Source organism: Mesocricetus auratus, unplaced genomic scaffold (genome assembly GCF_017639785.1).
Source record: "Mesocricetus auratus isolate SY011 unplaced genomic scaffold, BCM_Maur_2.0 Super-Scaffold_100011, whole genome shotgun sequence".
NCBI classification, from domain to species: domain Eukaryota; kingdom Metazoa; phylum Chordata; class Mammalia; order Rodentia; family Cricetidae; genus Mesocricetus; species Mesocricetus auratus.
In genome coordinates this window covers 62,192,647-62,220,632 of record NW_024429195.1, presented here as the reverse complement: position 1 = coordinate 62,220,632, position 27,986 = coordinate 62,192,647, and the positions used below count along the sequence as shown (strand labels likewise).

Here is a 27,986-nt window from a genome sequence, read left to right as displayed (position 1 = left end):
TGTTGAATTGCAACTTTAAATCATGGTGGTCTGACAAGATACATGGAGTTATTCAAATTTTTTTGTACCTGTTAAAGTTTGCTATGTGCCAAGTATGTGGTCGATTTTTGAGAAGGTTCCATGAGGCGCTGAGAAGGTATATTCTTTTGTGTTTGGATGGAATGTTCTATAGATGTCTGTTAAACCCAATTATCTCATAACTTCTATTAGTTCCTTTGTTTCTTTGTTGAGTTTCTGTCTAGTAGTCCTGTTTAGTGGTGAGAGTGGGGTGTTGAAGTCTCCCACTATAAGTGTGTGAGGTTTTATGTGTGTTTTGTGTTTTAGTAATGTTTCTTTTATGAACGTGGATGCCTTTGTATTTGTGGCATAGATGTTCAGAATTGAGACTCCATCTTGGTGGATTTCTCTGTGATGAATATGAAATGACCTTCTTCATCTCTTTTGACTGATTTTTTTTAGTTTAACGACTAATTTGTTAGATATTAGTATTGCTACCCCTGCTTATTTCTTGGGTCCATTTGTTGGAAAATCTTTCTCAACCCTTAACTCTGAGGTAACATTTGTCTTTGAAGCTGAGGTATGTTTCTCACATACAGCTGAAGATTGGATTCTGTCTTCGAATCCATTCAGTTAGGCTGTGTCTTTTTATGGGGGAGTTAAGACCATTAATATTGAAGGATATTAATGACCATTGATTGCTCATTCTTGTTTGTTTTGGAATTGTTGGTGTCAGTGGAATTGTGTGTGAATTTCCACTCCTTTTTTTCTTTTTTGGCTACTGGTAAAGTGAAATTATCTATTGCCTATGTTTTCTTGCTGTCCAGCAGAGCTGACAGCATCAGTTTGATACTTTTCTTTATGGTCTGAGTGTACTTTAAACCAATCAGGCTTGAGTTGTTCATTTTGGCCTGCAAGCAGGCATCAGGGGCAACCTGATACTTGGCTGCTATTCCAAATCGAGTGTTACTGTTTCCTGCTGTCCAGGCAAGACTGACAGCAGTCTCCAACTTTCTGTTCACCTTTTGGTAAATGGAGCTACCAAACTCTGTCCCATCGTTCACATTAGTATAAAGACGGAACTTATCTATCTTGTAGTCAACTGCGAAGTTGCTCTGGGTCACTAAAGACTTCGAGGTCGCGAAATTCATCTGGTAGGCAGCCAGCCAGTCCTCAGCCAAGCACCAGAGCACCCCGGATCGAGGGTCCAGAGATGTCAAAGCCCACATTACAGCCTGGGTGGATATGCTTCTTTTTGTACCCTGCCTTGATTTTAGCATTTTTCCCCAGTGTTAGGCGAGAGGTATGAATCAAAGGTCAGCTTCAGTCCATGGGCAAGCTAGTCTTACACGGTGATCTCGGTGCCCATGATGTTGTCTGTGTTCCACTTCTCTGTAAATGTCAGCCCATGTTCGGTCCATCTGTACTTGGTTTCCAGGCTGCCGTTCACTTTGGTGGTCACTGTGTTGGCGGTGCCTGAGCTGGTAAATTCCAATCCATCCTCGGACTTCGTTTACGAATCAAGTTTTATTAAGCCAAACTCGTAGCCCTGGGTGAAAACATCTCTGGCAGACTTGCCAAGATCAGCAAGGAGGCAGTGATGGCAGGAGCAGTGGCAGCTCTTGTGGGGGTTGAAGGGAGGAAGCTGTGAGCACAGGCGAATTCAGTAACTTTTATATGCTTAGTGACACTACACCAGTAACCCATGTCTCATTCTTAATTTATTTTTACAAAAAATATGTTTTGTAATATTGTTTTTGTAATAATGTTTTTATACATTTTACTAGTAAAGTCTCATGCATTGCTAATCAGAGATAGAAAACATTTAAATGGGTGAGATAGTCTTTTTTTTAATATTACTGTCTGCATTGCATCAGAGCAGATTTGTCCCTAATTGGCTTATTATCTATTCCTGCCATCATTCATCCGTCTGTTAGGATGTGCATATTTTTCCCACAAAACTTAAATTGAGGCTTACCATGTCTTTATGATGTTAAAGTGTTCTATCCTAATGTGACACAATTAAAATCTAAGTAACCATTTAGATTTCAGTATCTTATGTCTTTTTTGTTTGTTTGTTTTATCTCATATATTAAAAGTGAGTTTTTAAAGAAATGATTTCACTCTTTAAAATAGTATATTTTGAAAACTTAAGACAGTTCAACACAAATGTAATAAGATCTTATCTAATATGTAATAATTCCAGAAGAATGTGGAATTTGTTATAATTTAGTCTTCTATTTAAAGAATATTCAACTTAAGTTTGAATAGGTCAATTATAGTACTAGACTGGACATCAGGATCCTCAGTGTGCTATTGTAGATATAAGTAATTTATGACAGATATGCCCCAATTTCCTTATCTGCATCATGGAATGATAAAATTAGATTAAATAAACCTCAAGATGCATGGGGTATGAATCTGTATGAGTACATAATTTGTACTGTTAGGATGTGTTTATGAGTATAAATGATAATACCAGTTCCATAATTATATAATCAAAAACCTAAGATTATACCTGATGATTGAGATCTATGTAAATTTTCAATTGTTGTTGATGCAAGTAATAATGAAGAGGTAGAAAATCATTAAAATGAATTTCTCAGAGCAATAAGGAAAAAATAGAAAAAAATTAAATGTCATGTGATCAGTGTGAACACTCATGAATATGTTATCTAATTTGTGCATTCAAATGTTTCAAGTATAAACAAATTATATCAATATTCATGGTGCATTAATCTCTACAGACCTCACTTCTGGTTGTTTGTAGCTAATTATTGGGTAAGGCAACTCATCCCAGTGAAGAGTCAGGGACCTACCTCTTCTTTCTGATAAGTTTGGCTTTAGGACTAGTACTTCATCAACTAGAAAAAACATTTCTTGGAATTGTGCTGCAATTTGGAGCTCTTAACCTAACTTCCTTTTCTTATCTTGTGTGGATATTAGACTCGATTTTATCGGTGTTGCAATGTCTATGTAAATCTAGAGAAGTGGATATTTAAGTATTAGACAATTTTTAAAAATAAACTTTAATCCCTTGAGATTTTTCATTTATATTATACAAAAATATCCAAATGAAATATTATTTATAAACATAGAACACACTCTTAGATGTTTGAAATTACTATTATGCTTGCAGAGTTTTACCAGTTACAGCAATATTTGCTTCCTGATTTGTAAATGCTCTGTCTTTAGCTATTGGGTCCCTTGCACCACACCCATGCTTATTTGTTAGTTTGTGTTTAACCTCCATAGCTTCAGGGAGTTGTACATCATGAGACATTAAATAGATGGCATGCAGTAGCTATTTTTGTGACCATGCTAACAATGCCCTGTACAGTCGCTGCTCTCTGATCGTGACTTGCTATGCTCTTTTCACACTCTGGGACCATTCTGAGAGATTCACTTTTTGAATTGCTACCCCTTGGCCTTTTCTGCTGGTTATTCTAATTGTCTCCTTTCTAAAATCTTAAGTGCTCATCTTACTTAAAGGTTCCTGTCTCTTACAACCGATACGTTCTCATTTATGTGATACTTTTATTATCTGCTACAGCCAGCCCATGTAAATCTTTCATGTGAATAGGCAAAATCATTAAAGTGTTAGTTAGCAATTTATACAATTAAAACTAACAGATCCTAAAGTATTTTATGTGTGCTTTTGATTGTGTGATTATTTGATTCCGTTTTGGTTTTTTTGTACTCTCAATTTTGTTGTGCAATTAAAAGCATACCAATTTCTTATGTATATTACAAACCCTTTTTGAAAAATATTGCCGCATTGTGTTGTTTATAATTGAGATAAATGTACAGGGAATATTTAGAGAATGTATGAGAAAATAACAGCAGTACAGAGGGAATTAATTCAGTTATTACTTAACAAATGAAGTCAATACAGTCACTGTGTATTTGTAGTATTTCCTAAACAGAGTTTCTTTCATAAAATTTGTTCTATGACATTTGTTGTCTAGAAGCATGAATACCCACCCATTCATTCATTGAGTGTCGTCATCCTACTTTAGACATGTCGGAGAGACAAAAGTAATCCCATCAAATGTCTTATTCTTATGTACCAAGAACAATTAAAATGCTTGCCATGTTTCAAATAATTTTGTTTATAAATTTGTTGATTTACTTACTTTGAGTAGTTCATATTTGTAAGCAATGCACTGTGATTGTATTCGCACCCCACTGTCAGTACTCACATCCTGCCCTTTCCACTCCTATTTTTTGGCTCTTAATCTCTATTATTGTTATATATAGATACATACACATATATAAACAAATAAATTAATTAATACCGCCTACTGAGTCCATTTAGTTTTGCTCATATGTGCATGACCTTAGGGCAGGGATTAGATAACCAATAAGGGCCTCATCTGTAGGGAAAACTAATCCTCCCTCTTTCAGTACTCATTATTTGCTGTAGAGGTGGTGTTTAGGCAGCCATATTGTCAGGTTTCCTAGACTGAGGTGCCCTGTAGTATATAGGAGACAGTGCCTTGCAGCAGATGAACTTTCCCCTGTGACTATTACAGTCTTCCCACCCACCCTCTTCTGTGATGTTCCCTGAGACAGCTAATGCTGGGTTCTTTCTCACTGTGACACAGTTGCTCTTCTCTCATTCTTCCTCTTCTTTCTCCTCATCCTCTTTCTCATCTTCTATGGGCATCTTAGTCTCATCCACTCCTACTAATAGCCTTCTTCCTCTTCCTCTTCCTCTTCCTCATGTCCTCAGAGAGTTTAAAATAATTTCCTCAAGCATGAACAGATACATGGCTCAATAAATAGAGAGAGCTCTAAACCATGGGAGCTAGTTCTGGATCCATTCCCTTAGTTCACATTGGAGACTGAGTCTCACCATGAAATCCAGCTGCCATGCCCACTGTGTGGTTAAAAGATGTGTCTGAAGCCTTCATCATTACATCCTCAGAGTCCAGACCAAGGCCTGGTACCTTACATGGGCATAGCAGTTATTAAATGAGCTAGAAGTCTTTCTTTAAAGACATATGATGAACAAGATCAATAGTAGACATCTTTTAAAAAGTATTGTGGGAAATCTCAGGGTGAAGAATTTAATGTTGTCTGAAAGAAGGCTTTTTTGAGGTCATCTTTTTGAAGCAGCCACATGAGAATGGCATTAGCTGCAAGAGGACCCCTGCTGTGGTAAACAGCACTTGCAAAAGCTTAGAATCTTGATGTGAATGAGATTCTACTGCTAGATGTTAGTAGAATAAAACAGGAATGAGAAAAATACACAGACAATCTGGGTGGGGCAATGGGGGTGCTATATGCCAGTCTCAGAGAGTGCTTTACATGCTGTGGCAAGTGGAGGAGCATTGCTGCCTTCACTTTCTCCAAGTTTGAATGGACACTAATCTAAAAGTCTTCCATTTCCTGTAGGAGACGATTCTGGGCACTTCTATAGAAGCAAAACCTTCAGATAGAAACAAATCCTACTTATAGTACATTATTCCATGCACATGAATACCTACATTTCAGTTTAATTTATAAACTGAGTACCATAAAATATCAAAACATTAGTAGTGAGATAGAAGCATTAATTCTAACAATATATTGTAATAGATGGTATTTAAAATGTATGCATTTTTATTTTTTGGAATTTTTCCAAAAAATGCTTCTAAAGCATCTTAGGCTCCAGGTAGCTCAAATTGTGGAAAGTAGAAGCAAAGCTCAGGGAAGACCGCAGAAGAGTTTTTGAGTATTTCAGCCTGGGAGTAGAGCACATTTCAAATGTTAAAAGTGTGTAAGAAAATATTAAGCAAATCTCCACAGTGCCAAGAAAATGACCACAAGTATAACTATTTATTAGAAAAAAATACTGTCAGAGGAAAATAATACAAGGTAGTGCTATACCTCTCCAGCACATTGTGTCACATACAGTGAAAAGTTGTATTTTCAAGGAAGGAACAAAATATGACTCACTGTCAGTCAATGTTAAATGTAATTTAAAAGGCTCTAAGGTGGTCACGGCACTGGAAACATCAGACAGAGGATTCATAGGAGCTACTGGGCATATTTTCAAGGTGTCTAGTAACAGACAGGAGAGAATAGAAGAGAATATCACATGTCAACTGAAATCATGCTATCTGAAGGTAACAAATAGGCTTAGGGAAACTCAAAGAAACAAGGTCCCAATGAATTTTAGCACATACTAAATCTGATATACAGAGAACTGTAATTCTAGAAAAAGAGGTGAGAATAATAACACAGATAAGACATGGAAATTTTTTGAACAATTTATTTCAAAACAAACAGGTAATTCATTACAAAATTATATAGACAACACTCCCAGTAACAACATAATTAAAATAGGGTGACAATGAAAGATGACCCCAATATTTTAGAAATGCGGCGATACATTACATTTAAAATAATAGTAACATGAATTGTGTGTGCTGCTTTCTCATCAAATGTGGAGGAAAGTGGAAGAATCTTTAATGCAATAAATGAATCAAAATACTATGTTTAGAAAATCACAACATACAAAACAATATATACAGAAGTAAAAAATTAACCACTAAAGGAATAAATCAGTCAGTAAAACTATAAACTAACCATTTTCCAAATGAATAATTATTAGGAGGCAGAAAATATGCAAAGAATATTCAACATTTAAGCCATTGGGAGAATGCAAATCAAAGCTATTCTGAGAGTTCATTGATCCCTGTGACAATGGTGATTGAGAAGAAATCTTCTCAACAAATATTGGCAAGGGTGCCAAGGAAAAGGAACGCATAGCAAGGCTAGTTTCTTAGGTTTCATAATAAATTAGGAGAGTCACTATGGAAATGGATATATAGTTTCCTCAACAACAACAGCAAAAAGCTAAAAATGTTACTTTCATGTGATCCCCCATAGCAATCCCTTTATACACTTAAAGGAACCAAAGTTAGCAGTGATAGAGATCCCTACATCCTCGTGTTTATTGTGACAGCACTTACAGTAGACAAGTCATGAAATCACCCTAGATGTCCATCAACCAGTGAAAGGACAAATAAAATGCAACCTATATACAGAACGAGGTATTACCCATTATTGAAAGCAATCATGCAATTAAGATGGGAGCTATTGGATTGTAGATCACTATAATAAGTGAAACCAGGCAGGCATCAAAAGACCAGTATGAAGTTTTCTTTCATGGATGGAATTAATATGTCATGAAAGAAGAACGGGAACTATTAAGGAATCATAGAATGGGAAGAGAAGACAGGTACTGGAAGGGCAAGAATAGACACAGCTTCTTATGAAGCCCATTACTTTATAGAGTTAATACACACTTTTATAAAGATGCTGCCATCTAAGTTAGGCATGTTCTGTTAATCTCACAGACAGATAGACATCCTTGGAGCGCTTTCTCCAAGCGCTTTAGTGTTCTGCATTCTACAGAAACTATCAATGGCACAATGGCTTCCGTTTTAATGTTTACAGTGTTTCTACCTTCTGCAGGGCAGTGACTTGCATTTCATATGTACCATATTTCAAATTAGTATCACACACCTTCCAAGTCAACATAAGCATATTCTAAGTCTCTGTGATAGCACATTTGTTTCCTTTTCTTCCTAGTCCAATAGTTTTTAAGCATTTCCTATCTCGTAAATAAAATGTCAATGTAATGGAACTGAAATAGGTTTTCTATGATAAACTGATACATCAACATAATAGCAGGCTATCCTTAACTTTGAATAGCTGTAGATATGTAGCTGTAAAAGGTTTTAGTTTATTAAGATTTTAATACATTTCATGAAGTCCCTTATTTGTAGGATATATATACATATATATATATATTAGGTTCACGAGATAGAAATATTTACTACATTTTGATCTCACAAGTATCTTAATTTTAAAAACAGGAAGCACATTTTATTTTTCTATTCTGTGGTGTTATGTAACTCCAAGTGTATGTGTAACAAAGCCATTAGGGAAAAATTCCTTCATACAGTCATTAATAGCAGTGGTATAATATTTTTAATTTTCTTCATCATTGTTAGTATATTCAGAGCATATTTTTGAAATTTGGGGTCAATACTCATTATTTTAGTAGTTACTTTCATGTTGTTCTGGCCACACACTCTGGCAGGAGCAATTTACCAAGGGAAGAGTAATTTCAAAGGCTCTCTGTCCATCATGTTGGGGAAGCCACGGTGGTACAGTTCAGTTCATGGAAGCAGGATCACGTAGTGGAGGCTGTACTTACCACAACCTGCTGACCAGCAAGGACAGAGCTGGGCAGGATCCAGACACCCTACTGGATCCAGAATCCCATCCAAAGAAGGGAACTACTTCTGCCTGCAAAATTCCATTTGTGTCTCCCAAATAATTTCAAGCTAGTGAATAAATGTTTAAAAATGAACCTATTTTGAGATACTTATGGTTCAAACATAAAAGTAGTATTTTTCAGAAAAATGTCTTTCCTATCAGAGTTTTTTAATCTATTAGGAGTCTGTTTTATGTCTAAAGTAACATCTATTTTAAATTTTTCTGTTGTTATACTAGTCAGTTCATATTCTGCTTTACTACAATGTCTTTCTATCCTTATTCCTCCAAACTCAAGCAAAACCAAACACGATCACAAATTTTGGTTGGTTTTATAGTTAGATAGGAAATTTTCCTTTAAAATTATTGATGTACATATTCTGTTTAATTCTTTCATTTTTGCACTTTTTAAAACTATCATATCTTGTTTTATTCCTTGGAAAATAAATTATAAAATTATTATTCCTTAAGTCCATAGTCCCCGTGAGTCTTTACTTCTGACTGCCGATTTAACTATAACATGTACTTCATCACTTTTCTCTATTGTGTGTAAGAATTCTGAGATTTTTTTATCTTTTATTGGAACAATTATTGACACTAAGAATGTTTAAAATTAATAAGTTTTCAAACATTAAAGTTTGTTCTTCCATGATCAACTCTCTTCCTCTTCACCCCCTCTCTTCTTCCCAGGTCCCACTCCCCCCCCACCACTTGCCGTGTTCCCCATCCATTCAGGGGATCGGGGGGTGGGGGTAGAATAGGGGGAAGAGGGAATCATAGGATCGAAGACAGATCAGGCACCAGAGTGACCTCGAGTGATCTAAAGGGATAACATCAATTGGCAAGCTAAGCAATAGTGGAGAGACCACCTCGAATGCCCATTCCTGATAATGAACTTGATGTCTATAACCATCCGGGAGCCTTCATCCTGGGACTGATGGAAGCAGAGGCAAACACACAATTAATCACTGAACTGAACCCAAGGAACCCAGTGACAGAGAGAGAGGAGTGATGAGCAAATTGGCAAAGAATGGGCTGGCAAAACCAGCAGAGACAGCTGATCTGAACAGGGGAGAGCTCTTGGACCCCAGAGCGACAGTGGCGAGGCCAGCATGGGACTGATCTGGACCCCCCCCCAAATGTGAGTGTCAATGAGAAGGCCTGGGCAACCTATGGGGCCCTGAGCTGTGGATCAGTGTCTATCCCTGGAATACAAACAGTCATCGTGTGCCTATAGCACAAAGAGGGATGCTCTCTCAGCCTGGACTCTTAGGGGAGTGCCTGGACCCTACCCAGAGTAAAATGACAGACTCTAGATATCCCCTATGTGGAAGGATTTGGCAATAGGGTGGGAGGGTTGGGGGGAAGGGGAGTGCGGGAGGAGGGGAGGGAGAGGGAACTGGGATTGACATGTAAAACAAGCTATTTAAAATTAAAATAAAAAATGATAAAAAAAGTTTGTTCTTCCATAATACACTGTACCAGGCTTCTCCTTCAGACTACACGAGTATTTACCCACTTAGTTCTCATAATCCCTGTGTTTCCTAGAAACACAATGGAGAGGAGAACTGTAACACCTCTGCCATTAACTGCACTCTCCTTGATTTTTAATATGGATTTTAGGAGAGTTGTGGAAAGAGAAGCCATTGCTACTGCTTTTGGAAGATGGAGCTTGTAGAATACTTATGATGTGTTATACTTGCTAAGACAGAAGATAGTTTTCCCTGCCAATGTTTATGAAATATATTAATATGCTTTTTATAGCATCTTCTTGCTGCTAAAGTGAATGTCTAGTTAAACTTTCTCATCAACTAGTCTCTTTTAAGTTAATTAATGTTTAGGTGTCCTGAGCCTATTTAATGTGTGATTTTTTTTTTTATTTTAGAGACACTCTTATTTACATATTCATCCCCCCATTCCCTAGCCCTCCCATCCTCCCATGCTTCCCACCAACTCCCCAACCCACCCCATCCACTCCCTAGAGACAGTGAGACCTTCCGAGGTGGATCATCAAAGTCATCCCATCATTTGTGGGAGGTCCTCCTTTCTGTATCTGGGCTGCAATAGTATCCCTCCTTTAGTGTCCCTCCTTTATTGTCCCTCCTTTAGGGAATGGGCTCCCAAAGTCCATTTGTGACCTAGAAATAAACACTGACTCCACTGTAAGAGGTTTCATAGACTGCTTTGGCCTCCTAGCTGGCATCCAAATTCAGAGGGCCTGGTTCGATCCAATCCCTGGCTTTATGACTAGAGTCTGCGTGCTCTCATTAAGTCAGGTCAACTGTTTCTATGGGTATCTCCAGTTCCATCTTGGTTCATTTGGTCATCTCTCCTCCCTCTCCACAACTGGATTCTAGGAGCATAGCTCAGTGCTCAGCTGTGGGTGCCTGTCTCAGCTTCGATCAGCTACTAGTCAAGGCTCTAGGAATGGTAACAAAGGTAGTCATCAATCTCATTATAAGGGAAGATCATCAAAGACAGCCTCTCCACCACTGCCTTCATTCTTAGTCATTTCCTCTGTGCCAGACCTCTCTCCAAACCTGTGCTGGCTCCCTTTATCAAGGCATCTCTTTTCTTGCCCTCCTCTATTCCTCCCCTGTCTCAAAGCTAAGTAGAGTTTATGCTTAGGGAAATTCACTGACAAGGGTAGCTGAATTGCATGACATTTTGTAGAATAATGATAAAAATACATTTGAGCCTAAAAAAAACCACAATGAGTTATTTCAACGTTTTCAGTTTTTAGAATCCTAAGGAAATCATTCTAATAGTTTGCCAGTTTTTAATTCTTTCATTCATATGACATCCGGAACTACTTTTGACTTCTTTTATGACTTTGGCAGAATTAATTTATATGTGTGTGGTCAAATCAAAATTTTAATCTTGGACTCTATTAAGCTTCAAATAAAAATGCCCTCCAGACAACAAAAATTGAGCAAGGATTTGAATGTGTTTTATAATCTCTCGTTTTTCATTAAACAATGTCTGCTCCACAGCATAAGGCTGGCCTTAACTTATGATTATCCTTCCTTGATGCCTTCATTTAAAGTTTGTTTCCAAAATTTGAACCTTGACTGTGGTTCGTTTTCATTAAAATATATTCTAAATTAGAGAATTCAAGTGCCTGTCTATAATCCTAGCACTTAGAAAATGGAGACAGAAGAATGAAGACTAAAAACTGGTAAAACCTCAGGTCAAGTAAACATCCCAAGAAATTTACTTATGAGAATTAGCAATACTTTTGACAAAGCATTAAAATAATGTCATAATTATCATGCTAATATTTGTATGATGTTAACAGTGCTTCATTTTATGTAATGTAGCTACAGCCTCACAAAGTCATTCATTTCCTTTTTAATAACTAATAGTGTATTTCAATCAGTTTTTTTCTAGACTTTTCACATGCTATTTTCTTAGACATTTTTTCCACTGCCACTCTATTTAAAAGAGTATATGTAGCATATCTAACCTGAATTATTTTGGTGTATTACATTCATTGCCTTCTATCTATCTTACCAATGTAGGTGTTATCTACCTCCATCACAAGAATAGTGGAAAAGCACCATGAACCTTCATGACCTCGGGGATATTATCTGTTTTTGCTGATGCTCTAGGAACCAGTACTAGGAGATTTCTTTCAATGGATTTGATTGTCATTAAAAGTTTATGGAATAAAACAGGAAACCAATCTTAGAGTGAGATAGACATCATGGGATAAAATGTTCACAAAGTATTGGGTGAGCGTATCAAAGTGCAATGAAAAATATTCCTGAAAAAAACATTTTTATGCTGTTAACTAACATAGCATTCAAATTAATTTACCAGTAAAGCAGGATGCTTTTTTTGCAAATTTTTATTGTCCCATTTAATATATATACTTTTATCAAGCTATATTTGAAGAAAGAATCAGAAAGATAAGAAGAATGCAGACTTCAGTACTCTGGATTCATGTGTATAGTTCAGATCTTTAATTATCAGTGTAATGAGGTGAGCACTAGCTATGAAGTATGAGGGTTAGGAGAAGATAAAGCAGTAAATCAGATGTGATAGCAATAAACTGCTAGTTTCTCTCAGATGTACTGCCCCATTCAGTCATCCTTGCCATGCCGTGACTCATTTTTCAGCTCCATATTTCTCCATGTGATATGTAGTATAAATAAACATATATTGAAATATATTTCAAGACATCTTTTCTTTTTTTAATATTTTTTCATTTACTTCTTTTCATTTTACATACTAACCACCCTTCTCCCTCCCCGCTTCTCCCTCATCCCACCTCCCCTATCCCACCTCCATCCACATCTCAGAGGGCATAAAGCCTGACATACCACCCTGGCAGTGGCACCAGGTGCATGAATTGGTTTTTGGAGCACATTTCCTATGGAGGTATAGTTTTTTATATTAGTTATAACCTTTTTTAGACAAAAATGGAAAATTTGATGACACCATTTTCCTTGTTTATACTCTAATAAAGCTTGCATGAAGATCAGAGGGTAGAACTAGCCACACAGAGGTCTGAAGTTCTGTACAGACAGACCGGAAGTGATGTGGCTATGCGGAGACAGGAATATAAGGTATCAGGAGACAGGAACCCAATCTCTTTCCTCTGAGGAGTTAGCAAGAGTTGGCTGTGTCTTGCTATTTCTCTCTCTGATCTTCAAACAAGTTTTATTTGTTAGAATATAAACAAGAAATCATCACACTCCAGACTCTTACATTTGATTTTATAAATATATATATGTGTGTGTGTACATATATTTATATATTATATGCATATAATATAATTTATATATATATAATCAATAGGGGCAAAAATGTCATTTTTACCCCTATTGATTTTCGGAGTTTCTGATGCACATGGTACTTGAGAAATAAAGGCTGCAAGTACAGCTGGAGTTCTTCCAGTCAAGGTTCATCTTGGTGTCTAATGAAGGAAAGCACTCTATGCTGTAATGGGTGGGGGCATCAGTATCATAGCAGCTGGAGTCATAGCTCATTTTGGCACTTATGACTGATACAGGATAAAGAAAGTAGCTATATGCCAGGTGGAGATAAGTCACTTAGCCAGCTGATTACATCAAATTGCTTGCAATATAATCATCTGGGACACATTTACCAAATTGGCATTTCAAATCATTGTACAGAAGGTGAATTAATCATCCAGGTATATGATTTAACAGTGTGTGTTCCAAATGTGCTCAGAGAAGGTACTTAATAAAAGTTCATTGTAATATCCAGACAGGAAATTAACCAACAAAATCACAACTGATTTTTGTAATGTTAAATTTATTTTTACTTTATGAATTGAACTTGCCTCAGTCATATACTATTTTACTTACCAATGAATTCTCAAATAGGTTAAAATTTGTACTGATACATCAGATGAGAAAAACACAAGTATCGTTAGACTAGAATTTGTGGTATTTTACCCCTGATTTTCTTTGTGCCATTTTCCATTGTGAGTCAATCAGAATGAGATTACAGCTCATTTTAAAATTTTGCTAGTTTCTCATTGCTTTGTATTTGCCAGCCCCTGCGTGAGAATTCATCTGTGTTGTGTCACACATACATTCTTCTTGATTAAGATACTGTTGGTTGATGTGATGAGGTTTTACACAGTCCCTAGGTCCTACAGAGTTCATTTAAACTAGCTTGCTATTTTCACATTTCATTACATAGAGAAAATGAAACACGGGCAGGGTTACAACACAGTGTACATACTTTTCCCAATCTTTGAAGCTGATGACATGGTGCATGGTGATAAAAATGTCCTTTATATCTTAGCATAGTAGTACTGAAATTAACATAAATGGAGCTGAGCTCTGTGACTATTTCCCTCTTCTACTAAAAAAAAAAGACAAATGCTGAATACTCTTGCCTGAGCACTCTAATGAAGATGCTGTTTTCTGTTGGTTTAAACTATTCTAAGAACTAAATGGTTCCTTGTCTTAGGAACTTTAAGTCTCTGGCAACATCAGAATTAGAGTTTCTGCATCTCTTACTGCCTATGGCAAACAATTCTATGTGTGCACTGTAAATAATTTGTCAAGACGGTGGATCTTAAATTAAGTGTTCTTACCAAAATAAAAACAAACAAAAATGTTGCCCTCTTTTCCTTAGATATTTTTCTTACATTTATAGCATTGTTAAATTTATTTTGACTCCTATGAAACAAAACTAGTAACTATTTGGGGCTTTAAAATATTGTCTGTGATCATTCTCTATCTTATTTGTTGACATGGTGGGTAGTATCTTTTACTGAACAAGCTAGGCTAATCATGCCAGTGAACTCTGGTGATCTTCCTGTCTTGCTTCCCTGGTAATAGGATTACAAGAAGAGCATTGCCAATCCAAGTCTTTTATGTGGGTGCTGTGAATACGATCTCAGATTTACATGAATGAGCCCTTTGCCCCCAGAACCATCTCCTCATCCTTAATGATGCTTTTTCTTTATCTGACATATTGAAATCGGAAATGAAACAGAAACAAAGAAAACAACCAAAAGAATCAATTAATCTGAGAGTTGGTTCTCTGAAAACATAAACAAGATCCACAGACTCTTAGTCCAATTAACCAAAATAAAGCTAAAGGAAACCCAAATTAGCAGAAGCAGGGAAACACGAAAACACCACACCACTCACTATAGAAATTAAATATTATACTAAATTACAGTGGGAAACCTTTACTCCACTAAGTTAGAAACCATAACAGCAATGAATTCCTAAATGCATTCAAACCACTAAATTTAAATCAAGAAGAAACCCACAACTTACATAGACCCACAACTATTAGGGAGATTGAAGCATCAGTAGAAAGTCTTCCAACTAAGAGAAACCCAGATCTGGATAGAATTACGGCAGAACTCTACCAGACTTTGAACAAAGATTCACAATCAAGCCTTTTTGTTTTTGTTGTTGCTTCATTTGTTTGCTTTTGTTTTGAGACGTGGTCTCACTATGAAGCTCTGGCTGTTTCTGAACACACCATGTGGACTAGACTGGCCTGAAGCTCACATAGATGCCCTTGACTCTCCCTCCACAGTGCTGGGATCAAAGGTATGTATCACTACATCTTACCCACAAGCAGGATTTCTTAAATTATTTTAAACAGAAAGAGAGGAAGAACTAATGAAATAAATGTAAGTACTTCCAAACTCCTACAAAGTCAGTATTACTGTAATTTCAAACCAGGTAATGCTACAATATAAAAATAAAACTACAAGCTTTTATCCCATATCATCATAGACTCAAAAATTCTCAATAAAATACTTGCAAACCAAATACAGACACATATCAAAATGATAAACCAACATGTTCTTGTTGAATTTATCTACTGGATGGCCTTTTAAGGAAACTTAGCATTTAGACTGTGGAGTGGTTAATATCAGTTGCTTTCATCCATGCTTACATTGAGAACTAGGAGAATAAAGCAGAGAAGAAACACTGACATACTTGAAGTTCATGTCCGAAAAGTCCATGTAAAATTGGGATTACAGAACCAATGGTTCTGAAAATATTTCTGTCATTAAAAGGAAACAAGTACTTTGCATCAGGAAATGTAAAAGATGCCTTGTGTATGTGTCAAGAATTGGTGAAATTTCTCCCATTGTTGATTTAAGGTAAAAAAGTGAACTCACTTGAAAGATGTCCCCTTGACAGGAGAGTGCTTTTTGGTAAACTTTTCTAAGGCATGTGGTCTACAGATTCATTTATTTGGGATCTCAGCGGGCCTGAGTCATATTCCATCTACTATTCAAGGTTGAGCAGACACTGACCTGACCTTTCAAATAATGCTTGTTTTTCAGGTATGCGAAATTTAAAAGTTGCAGGTTTATAGACTCCACTTAGACTTTAAAAGGAAGCCTGTTGTGAAAATGTGTTGTGAAAGCCACTACTCATGCAGACAGCATTTGAGAGGATGACTCATTAAGGTGAGATATTGAAGCAAAGTCCCTATGAAGCAGGAGGAAATGTCACAAATGTGGAACACCTACCAAAGGAAGACACAGGAAACAAGTAGAGCAAACCTCAGAAGGAGACTTTATGGGTTTAAAATGACAAAGCCATAGGGTTGGCTGTTTATGTCAGTAAGGGCTCACATGATACCTCCATGTGCTCCAAACACTGGATGTGGATTTTCGGATTTAAATGTTGTTCTGACTTTCAATCTTGCTTGGGTCCCATCCCTCCTTATGCCTGATTCCTTCCTTTTGAAAGGGCAATTCTTACTTGGAGCTATTGTATGTTTCAAGTTGCTTTTTAAATTTTACCAGGACTCGTAATTAAGTTTGCCTTGAATCTTAAAAGATACCCGGGGCCAAACTCTTGAGCATCATTGGAACAATTAATACTACATGGGCTCCAGGAGATGTACAAAGTGCATTGTACATTATGAAATGCAAATGGGCCTTCTAGGAGCCTAGGATATATTTTATGATTTGGATATAAATGTGTTTCTAAGAAAACCTCATTACTTGTCTTAGTACAACACACACCATGTTAGTCTTAGTACAACACACACCATGTTAGTCTCAGAAAGCTGTGTGTGGTAACACACACACATACACACACACACACACACACACACACACACACACACACAAACAAACACATTGCCTCCTCCCTTGAGATGTCCTGGAAAATACATTTTAGGAAGTGGATTTCTTTTTTTTTTTTTTTTTTTTTTTTTTGGTTCTTATGAGACAGGGTTTCTCTGTATTGTTTTGGAGGCTATCAGTCCAGCCCAGCCTCGAACTCTCAGAGATCTGCCTGCCTCTGCCTCCCGAGTGCTGGGATTAAAGGCGTGCACCACTACCGCCCGGCCTGGAAGTGGATTTTAATTGGACATAATTCATTGGTCGTATGAGCTTGAACTATATATATTTTGTCTTTTAGGCTCTCTCTCTCTCTCACATGAGTGTAGCAATTATACTATTGCCATTATGACCTTCCTCAGTAGAGTCTAGAGCCAAGAACTATGAACTATGGACTGAAATCATAAACTGAAGTAAATCCTTTCTGCCTTGGGTATTTTAGACCTTTTGTTTTTGTTGTTGTTGCAAAGTTGAAATTCTGACTAAAGCCAAAACCAGCATGAGGAATTTCAGAACTTGGATAAATATATCTGTAAATGTAAGGGATTATAAATGAAAGCAACTGAGTCTCCAAAACACCAAAGGATCCACTTGAAAGGTGGGGTACAGAGCTAAATAGAGAATTCTCAGTAGAGGAGGCTAAAATGGCCAAGAGACACTTAAGAAAGTGCTCAACATCCTTAGCCATCAGGGAAATGCAAATCAAAACAACTCTGAGATACCATCTTACTCCTGTCAGAATGGCTAGAATCAAAAACACCAACACCGAAGACAATTTATGCTGGAGAGGATGTGGAGAGAGGAACACTTCTCCACTGCTGGTGGGAATGCCAACTCATACAGCCTCTTTGGAAATCAGTATGGAGATTCCTCAGGAAAATGGGAATTAATCTACCACTAGACCCAGCAATTCCACTTTTAGGCATTTATCCAAATGAGGCAGGTTCATACAAGAAGGGCATCTGCTCCACTATGTTCATAGCAGCATTGTTTGTAATAGCCAGAACCTGGAAGCAACCTAGATGCCCCTCAACTGAAGAGTGGATAGAGAAAATGTGGTACATTTACACAATGGAGTATTACTCAGCAGAAAAAAACAATGGAATCTTGAAATTCGCAGGGAAATGGATAGCACTGGAAGAAACCATCCTGAGTGAGGTAATCCAGTCGCAAAAAGACAAACATGGTATGTACTCACTCATATATGGATTTTAGATATGGATCAGGATAGTGCCAGTCTGCACTTCCACAGATAGAGAGTCTGGGAAACAGGAAAGAACCTAAAAGATATGCATATATGCATAGTACCCAAGAGAAGAGGATGAAGACAAGATCCTCTGAATGGATGGGGAACATGGCGAGGGGTGGGGGGGAGTGGGACCTGGGAAGAATAGAGGGGTAAAGAGGAAGGGAGTTGGTCATGGGGGAACAGGAAGTTCAGGGGGTGGGGGTAGAATAGGGGGAAGAGGGAATCATAGGATCGAAGACAGATCAGGCACCAGAGTGACCTCGAGTGATCTAAAGGTATAACATCAATTGGCAAGCTAAGCAATAGTGGAGGGACCACCTCGAATGCCCATTCCTGATAATGAACTTGATGTCTATAACCATCCGGGAGCCTTCATCCTGTGACTGATGGAAGCAGAGGCAAACACACAACTAATCACTGAACTGAACCCAAGGAACCCAGTGACAGAGAGAGAGGAGTGATGAGCAAATTGGCAAAGAATCGCTGGCAAAACCAACAGAGACAGCTGATCTGAACAGGGGAGTGCTCTTGGACCCCAGAGCAACAGTGGGGAGGCCAGCATGGGACTGATCTGGACCCCCCCAAATGTGAGTGTCAGTGAGAAGGCCTGGGCAACCTATGGGGCCCTGAGCTGTGGATCAGTGTCTATCCCTGCTATACAAACTGTCTTCATGTGCCTATAGCACAAAGAGAGATGCTCTCTCAGCCTGGACTCTTAGGGGAGTGCCTTGACCCTACCAAGAGTAAAATGACAGACTCTAGATATCCTCTATGTGGAAGGATTTGGCAATAGGGTGGGAGGGAGGGGGGGAAGGGGAGTGCGGGAAGAGGGGAGGGAGAGGGAACTGGGATTGACATGTAAAACAAGCTATTTAAAATTAAAATAAAAAATGATAAAAAATATATAATTGGTTTATCTCACTGATACATGATATTTATATTACTTATTAGTGTATATAGCTAATAGAGATGATACTTGGTCTGTAATAGTGTAACTGCAAGTATTATTTATATTGTTAATGTGAGTTTTTTGTATCAGTTATAAATACTAACCATTAAATGGAAATAACAAAAGTACAATAGTTACCAACCCACTATTGTTACTATGTACATGGAAATGTTGTTATATTTGTTTGATAAATAGGAAACTGTGGGATTAAACGGTTTCATAAATCTAAAAAAAAATAAATGAAAGCAACTGCTAATAATACTTAACAAATAGGAAGTAATGAACTTTCAAATTGACATCTATATAAGAACATATCTTGGAGATTCACAATTCAATATATTAGCTCAAACACTGGACTTAATTACTTGTTTCCCTACATGGACTTGTTACCACTCATCCATATAACTACACCTTGGAGAAACATTTGTCCAGACCTTTAATATACGAAACCACCACAGATTCCTAGTTTCTCAAGGTGATGCTGCAATCTGCAATGAAAATGAAAACTGATTGCAATTAGGTCAGTTGATTACAAGTTACTAAAGTTTTGACCCAAGCCTGCCTTTTCATTGACCCTAAAGGCATTGGTTCGCAGTAATTTTATTTCACATGTTTCTAAAATACTACTACCAACTTCATTTCTACGGAAACAAACCAGAATCCATTTTACCCTTTTGCAATAGAGGGTATATTCTATTATCCAGCTGATAAAAATTAATATTCATAGTAATCTCTTAATCTCTTCTACTTATTGGCACAGGTAATTGATCCAGAAAAGAATCCATCATCTTTCATATCAACTTTGAAGCTACTAACTGTGATTTTTAAGAATTTATTTCTTTACTTGTAAACTCTGGATACACGACTATAATTTAGATTGCTTCTAGCTTTATTTTTATAGTGTGAGGTTACAAAATCTTATGTTAATTTATTGTACTGCATGCATATATTTCAATGCAAGTGTGGAAGTGAGAGGCCAACTATTGGAAACCAGTCTCTCTCTTTTTTCTTGTATATATTTTCTCCTTTTTAACTTAAATTAGAAACAAGCTTGTTTTAAATGTCAATCATAGTTCCGTCTCTTTCCTCTCCTTCCCTGCCCCCCACTGACTGCCCTACCCATTCCCTTTCTGCTCACCAGGAACAGTGAGACCTTCCATGGGGTGATCTTCAAATTCTGTCATATCATTTGGAGCACAGCCTAGGCCCTCCCCCCCGCCCCCGTGTGTTTAGGCAGAGTATCCCTCTATATGGAGTGGGCTCCCAAAGTCCCTTCATGAACTAGGGATAAATACTGATCCACTACCAGAGGCCACATAGATTAACCAGACCTCCAAACAGACATCCTTGTTCAGTGGGTCTGGAAAAGACCTATGCTGGTTTCCCAGCTATCACTCTGGGATTCATGAGCTCCCCCCTTGTTCAGGTCAGCTGTTTCTATGGATTTCTCCAGCTGGTCTTGACCCCTTTGCTCATCACTCCTTCCTGTCTGCAACTGGATTCCAGAGTTCACCTCAGTGTTTAGCTGTGGGTGTCTGCTTCTAATTCCATCAGCTACTGGATGAAGGATCTAGAATGGCATATAGGGTACTCATCATTCTTAGTATCAGAGAAGGGCATTTAGGTAGCCTCTTCAGTATTGATAAGATTGTTAGCTGGAATCAACCTTGTAGATCACTGGACAATTCCCTACTGCCAGATTTCTCTTTAAACCTATAATGGCTCCCTCTCTTATGGTATATCTTTTCTTGCTCTTCTCTATTCTTCCCCTGACTCGATCATCCTGATCTCTCATGTCCCCCTCTCCCCTCCTCTTTTCCTTCTGTTTCTTCTAACTCAGTCTCCTTTCTCCATATGCTCCCAATTAGCTCAGGAGATATTGTTCCTTTTCCCATCTGTGGGGGAATGTGTATGTCTCTATTAGGGTCTCTGGTGGGTGGATTTTAGGCTGGTACTCTTTTGCTCTATGTCTAAAATCCATATATGAGAGAGTGCATACCATGTTTGTATTTTGGTGATTGGGTTACCTCACTCAGGTTTCGTCTAGTGCCATGCATTTGCCTGGGAATTTCAAGATTCCATTGCTTTTTTCTGCTGAGTGGTACTCCATTGTGTAAATGCACCACATTTTCTCTATCCATTCTTCAGTTGAGGGGCATCTAGATTGCTTCCAGGTTCTGGCTATTACAAATAATGCTGTAATGAATATAGTGGAACAGATGTCCTGGTATGAATGTGATCTTTTGGGTATATGCCTAAGAGTGGAATTGCAGGATCTTGTGGTAGACTGATTTCCATTTTCCTGAGTAATCCTCATGCTGATTTCCAAAGTGGTTGTAAGAGTTGGCACTCCCACTAGCAGTGGAGGAGTGTTCCCCTTTCTCCACATCCTCTCCAGCATAAATTGTCATTGGTGTTTTTGTTTTTAGCCATTCTGACAGGAGTAAGATGGTATCTCAGAGTTGTTTTGATTTGCATTTCCCAGATGGCTAAGGATGTTGAGCACTTTCTTTTTTATTTAACTTTTTACATGTTACTCTCAGTTTTCTCTCCATCCCCTCTTCCCCCAGATCCCCAGTCCTCCCAACCCCCTACCTACCCCATTCCCCTTCTGCTCACCAGGGAGGGTAAGGGCTTCCATGAGATTTTCAGCATCTATCATATCATCCCTGGCAGGGCCTAGGTCCTGCCATGTGTGTCCAGGCTGAGAGAGAATCTCTCCATGTGGAATGGGCTCCCGCAGTCTATTTGTATGCCAGGAATAAATACTGATCAACTCTCCAAGGTCCCACAGATTGCTGAGGCCTCTTCTCTGACACATAGGCTGGGGGGGATATAATGTGTCTGGATCAGTCCCATACTGGCCTGTCAAGCAACATTCTGGGGTCCATGCGTTCCCCCTCGTTTAGGTCAGCTGCCTCTGTTGGTTTCACCAGCCTGGTCTTGATTCCTTTGCTCATAATTCCTCTTTGCAACTGGGATCCAGGAGTTCAGTTTGGTTTTTAGCTGTGGGTGTCTGCCTCTGCTTCTGCCACAGGATTAGGGTTCTAGGATATCATCAATCTCATTATCAGGGACATTTAAGCCAGACTTAATGCAAGTTGGAGCCATTCTTGTAGATCTGTGAAGATCTCACTAGTGTCAGATATCTCCTCCAAATTATAATGGCTCCCTTTATTATGGTGTCTCTCATCCTTCTCTCCTCTCTTCCTGCTCTCTTGTGTCCTCCTCTTCTCCTCCTCTCTTTTTCCCATCTTCCAATCCCCTCCACGCTGCTCCCAATCCAAATAGGGAGATCTCCTGCCATAACCCTTCTCTGGGTTACCATGCATATCTCTCTTTGTGTCCTCCCTGCTTCCCAGACTCTCTGTGGTGGGATTTTAGGTTGGCACTCCCCTGCTCCATGTCTAAAATCCATATATGAGTGAATACATACTGTGTTTGTCTTTTTGTGGCTGGGTCATCTCACTCAGAATGGTTTCTTCTAGTGTCATCTATTTGCTGCAAATTTCAAGATTCCATTGGTTTTTTTCCCCACTGAGTAGTATTCCATTGTGTAGACATACCAAAATTTCTCTATCTACTCTTCAGTTGAGGGGCATCCAGGTTGCTTCCATATTTTGGCTATTAAAAACAACGCTGCTATGAACAGTTTAGAAGATGTCCTTATTGTATGAGGGTACATCTTTTGGGTATATGCCTAAGAGTGAAATTGCTGGATCTTGTGGTTGGCTGATTTCCATTTTCCTGAGGAATCTCCATACCGATCTCCACAGTAGCTGCACAAGTTGGCATTCCCACCAACAGTGGAAGAGTGTTCCCCTTTCTCCACATTCTCTCCAGCATAAATTGTCATTAGTAGTGTTGATTTTAGCCATTCTGATGGGAGTGACATGGTATCTCAGAGTTGTTTTGATTTGCAGTTCCCTAATGGCTAAGGATGTAGAGCACTTTCTTAAGTGTCTCTCAGCCATTTGAGAGTCCTCTATTGAGAATTCTCTATTTAGTTCTGTTCCCCACTTTTTAAATGGATCCTCTGGTGTTTTGGAGAATTGCTTCTTGAGTTCTTTGTAGATTTTGGAGATCAGTCCTCTGTCAGATGTGGGGTTGGTGAATATCTTTTCCTATTCTGTGGACTGCCTTTTTGTCTTGTTGACTGTGTCCTTCGCTTTGCAGAAGCTTCTCAGTTTCAGGAGGTCCCATTTATTAATTGTGAATATCAGTGTCTGTGCTACTGGTGTTATGTTCAGGAAGCGGTCTCCTGTGCCAATTCATTCAAGGGTACTTCCCACATTCTCTTCTAAGAGATTCAGTGTGGCTGGATTGATGTTGAAATCTTTGATCCATTTGGACTTAAGGTTTGTGCATGGTGATAGATATGGATCTATCTGCTGTCTTTTACATGCCAGCATCCAGTTATGCCAGCACCATTTGTTTAAGATGATTTCTTTTTTCCATTGTATATTTTTAGCTTCTTTGTCAAAGATGAGGTGTTCAAAGATGTTTGGGTTGATATGAGGGTCTTCGATTTGATTCCATTGGTCTACCTCTCTGATTTTGTGTCAATACCAAGCTGTTTTCAGGACTATAACTCTATAATAGAACTTGAAGTCAGGGATGCTGGTGCCTCCTGAAGTTCCTTTATTGTACAGGGTTTTTTTTTTTTTGGCTATCCTGGATCTTTTGTTTTTCCATATAGAGTTGAGGATTGTCCTTTCCAGTTTGGTGAAAAATTGTGCTGCTATTTTGATAGAGATTTCATTGACTCTGCAGATTTCTTTTGGTAAGATTGCCGTTTTTACTATGTTGATCCTACCTACCCAAGAGCATGGGAGATCTCTCCATTTTCTGGTGTCTTCTTTAATTTCTTTCTTTAAAGACTCACAGTTCTTGTTATACAGGTCTTTCACCTGTTTGGTTAGAGTTATGCCAATATATTTTATGTGGTTGGTGGCTACTGTAAAGGGTGATGTTTCTCTGATTTCTTTCTCATCCCCTTTATTGTCTATATATAGTAGGGCTACTGATTTTTTTTAGTTAATCTTGTATCCTGCCACTTTGCTGAAGGAGTTTATCAGCTGTAGGTGTTCCCTGGTAGAATTCTTTGGGTCCCTTACATAGACTATCATATCATCTGCAAATGGTGAAAGTTTGACTTCTTCCTTTCCAATTTGTATCCCCTTCATCTCCTTTTGTTGTCTTATTGCTCTAGCAAGAACTTCAAGTACAATATTGAAGAGATATGGAGAGAGTTGACATCCTTGTCTTGTTCCTGATTTTAGAGGAATCGCCTTGAGTTTCTCTCCATTTAGTTTGATGTTGGCTGTCGGTTTGCTGCATATTGCTTTTATTATGTTTAGGTATGTTCCTGTTATCACTGTTCTCTCCAAAACCTTTATCATGAAGGCATGTTGGATTTTGTCAAAGGTTTTTTCAGCATCTTGTGAGATGATCATATGGTTTTTCTTTTTCAAATTGTTTATATGGTGAATTGCATTGATGGATTTTCATATATTGAACCATTCCTGCATCCCTGGCATGAAGCCTACTTGATCATGGTGGATGACTTTTCAGATGTGTTCTTACATTCAATTTGTCAGTATTTTATTGAGTATTTTTGTGACAATATTTATGAAGGATATTGGCCTGTAGTTCTTTTCCTTAGTTGTGTCCTTGTGTGGCTTGGGTACTAAGGTTATTGAAGCCCCTAAAATAATTTGGTAATGACCCTTCTGCTTCAATTGAGTGGAATACTTTGAGGAGAATTGTTATTAGCTGTTCTTTGAATTTCTGTTAGAATTCTTCACTGAAGACATCTGGCCCTGGGCTTTTTTTGGTTGGGAGACTTTTGATGACTGCTTCTATTTCATTAGGGGCTATAGGTCTGTTTCCTTTGCTCATCTGTTCTTGATTTAATTTTGGTACATATTACCTTTCCAGAAAATTGTCCATTTCCTTTAGATTTTTGAATTTTGAGGAGTACACATTTTAAAAATATGATCTGATTATTCTCTGAATTTCCTCACTGTCTGTTGTTATGTCCCCCTTTTTATTTCTGATTTTGTTAATTTTCATGTCCACTCTCTTCCATTTGGTAAGTTTGGATAAAGTTTTGTCTATCTTGTAATTTTCTCGAAGAAACAACTCTTTGTGACATTAATTCTTTGTATTGTTTTCCTAGTTTCTACTTTCTTGATTTCAACCCTCAGTTTGATTATTTCCTGGTGTCTACTACTTCTTGTACTTTCACTGGAAAGTCTTTCTTTAGGTTGGAAAATTTTTCTTTTATGATTTTGTTGAATATGTTTTCTGAAGCTTTGAGTTCAGTTTCTTCATCTTCCTCTATATCTATTAGTCTCAGTTTTGGTCTTTTCAAGGTATTCCAAATTTCCTGGATTTTTTTAGGGATTCGTTGGATTTAAGATTGTCTTTGGTCGATGAATCTATTTCTCCTAGTGTATCTTCAACTCTTGTATTCTGTTGGTTGTGCTTGCATCTGTAGTTCTGATCCAACTTTTCTATTTCTAGCATTCGCCCAGGTTGTGTTTTCTTTATTGTCTCTATTTCAGTTTTCTTTTCTTGAACTATTTGAGTTGTTCCCTTCATATGTTTGATTGTTTTTTATTTGCTTTCCTTGCTTATTTAAAAGAGATTTGTTAATTTCTTGTAATTATTGGTTTGCTTTTTCTTCCATTTCTTTAAGGGATTTTCTCATATCCTCTTTGAGGGCCTCTATCATTTTCATGAAGTCGTTTTTAATGTCATTCTCTTCTGCTTAATCTGCTTTGGGATGTTCAGGTCTTGCTGTTGTAGAGTACCTAGACTCTGGTGGTGTCATATCGTTTTTTCTGTTGTTAAATGTGTTTTTATATTGTCTTCTTCTCATTCCTTCTTCCAGTGGGTGCAGAAGGAGTCTCTTCCTCTCCGGGTGGTTACAGGTCCAAAGTTCCCTTCAGGTGGGTGCAAGCAGGTCCAATACTCTGATTGCTCTCCTCTTCCTGTGGATGGAGGCGGGTCTAGTACCGGAACCCTTGGCAGTCTCTGGGTGAGCTGTACCTCCGGGTTGGATTTCCCAGTGCACAGTCCCTATGCCTTAGGCTGTTCAAAGCAGGGAACCGGAAGGCAAGTCAGAAACAGACACAAGCTTACCTTGCCCCATGGCTGCAGAAAGGCACTAGGATGCTGGCAGTCTCTAGGTGGGCTGGACCACCGGGGTGGGATCTCCAGGGCACAATCCCCAGGCCTCATGCAGCTCTGAGCAATGTGCAGAAAGGCAGACCTGAAACAGGCTCATGCTTATCTCCTCCCGTGGGCGGAGCTGGACCACCGAGATGGGCATGAGTCTGTCTTGGGAAAGAACTCAGTTCCCTGGGCCCTGTGACAAGCATCTCTACTATCTAAGCCATCTTGAAGCAGACTACAGCTGAGAATTCTGCACTATTTACATGAAAATTCAGTGTTTACATAGTAAATGATTCCAATTAAGCTGGTTGTATAACTTCATTGTTTGACATCATTCATTGTTAAATACCTGCATGGCCAGTATTATTCTAAGTCCTGATCTAAGCCTGATGACTTTTATTTTCCTGATCCATCAAGACTCTGAGACAAGAAATTTCATTCTCCAGTTTCTTTTTAAAAGAACTAATAAAATAAAGAAAATATTCTTTACTTTTCCATTATTTTCCTATGTGGCTATAATCTCCCGTTGTAAATTTACAGGAATTGTGACTAGGGCAGCTTCCCAGTTCTATAATATAACACAATCCCCAGGCCAAAGAAGATGGTAACCATGAAATGAATAGTTTCATAAATGCATAGTGTGTGCTAAGCTCCACAAAGTAGAATAGGAAGTGATGAGAACATGCAATGAGGTGCTTGGAGGATAACTGCCTTGGAAGGAAGCAAAGTAGATTTTTAAGAGGGAACTAGCGATGAAAACCCAAGCATATTAAGACTGGTAGCTGTGGTTACAGGGCAGAACCCGGGCCAGAGTGTATAATGCAGATCAAACTGAAAGTCAAGGTAGCAGGCAACAAGTAGATCTGGTGACATTCATCAACCTTTGCCTCTCAAGTTTGTGAGGCCGAAAAGCCTGGCAGTGCACATCTCTCACAACCTCTGCAAATGAGCATTTCACTTCATGCGAGAGAGACAATGATGAAGAGACAAATAAATGTCTTAGGTTGCTTCAGACAGCAAGACACATCTAAAACTCTGCCTTAGAAGTGTAGAGCTTGCCATTCTCCTCTGCATTGAATCCATTGTCTTTTAAATAAGGGGAATGCAGGTTTCTTTCTGTGAGAAATAAATCCAGAGTCTTACAGAGACAGAAGATTCCCACAAAGCCACTATCCACCGAGCCGAAAGTAGATTTTATTTTCGGGTACTGTCCTCGTTTTCTTTGCCACTTTAGTTTAATTTAGGTCCCGAGTATGAGTTTCTTTTCACAAAGGTATTTATAGAGAGGAAAAGAGAGAGAACCTTAAATTTTGACTTCTCCAACACCTCAAAGAGCTTAGACCTTTCTCAAAAGCACAGAGAGCATTTCCCTCATGGAGAAAGTGTGTTATGGATGTGGAACCAACAAGTAGGGGCCATGCTTGTCCTGACTGGGCTGAGGTATCATTTCCATATCACATTTTTTGTGCCACTTTGAACAAGCAAATGAATCACCTAAGCCTCAGTCTCTCAGTCTGTAGAATGTGGGCAATAGCAGAGTACATACATGAAATGTTTCATGCAATGCCTAGCCAACGTTTGTGCCACAATTCTTAGCTATCAATTAAGCCAACACATCAGTGGAGGTAAGGAATTGGTTTGAGAAGATGTGTGGGAAGTTTCTGTGTTGGTTTTCCAAAGCAACCTCTAGAAAGTTTAATTTACATGAAACATGCATACCTATGTGATGCACTTTAATTATTATC

At 38.3% G+C, this 27,986-nt stretch overlaps 1 pseudogene; it reads right to left on the bottom strand.

The window, feature by feature from the left end:
- Positions 1–803: 803 nt before the first annotated feature.
- LOC101840624 lies at positions 804–26,307 on the bottom strand (annotated as a pseudogene).
- Positions 26,308–27,986: the final 1,679 nt, after the last annotated feature.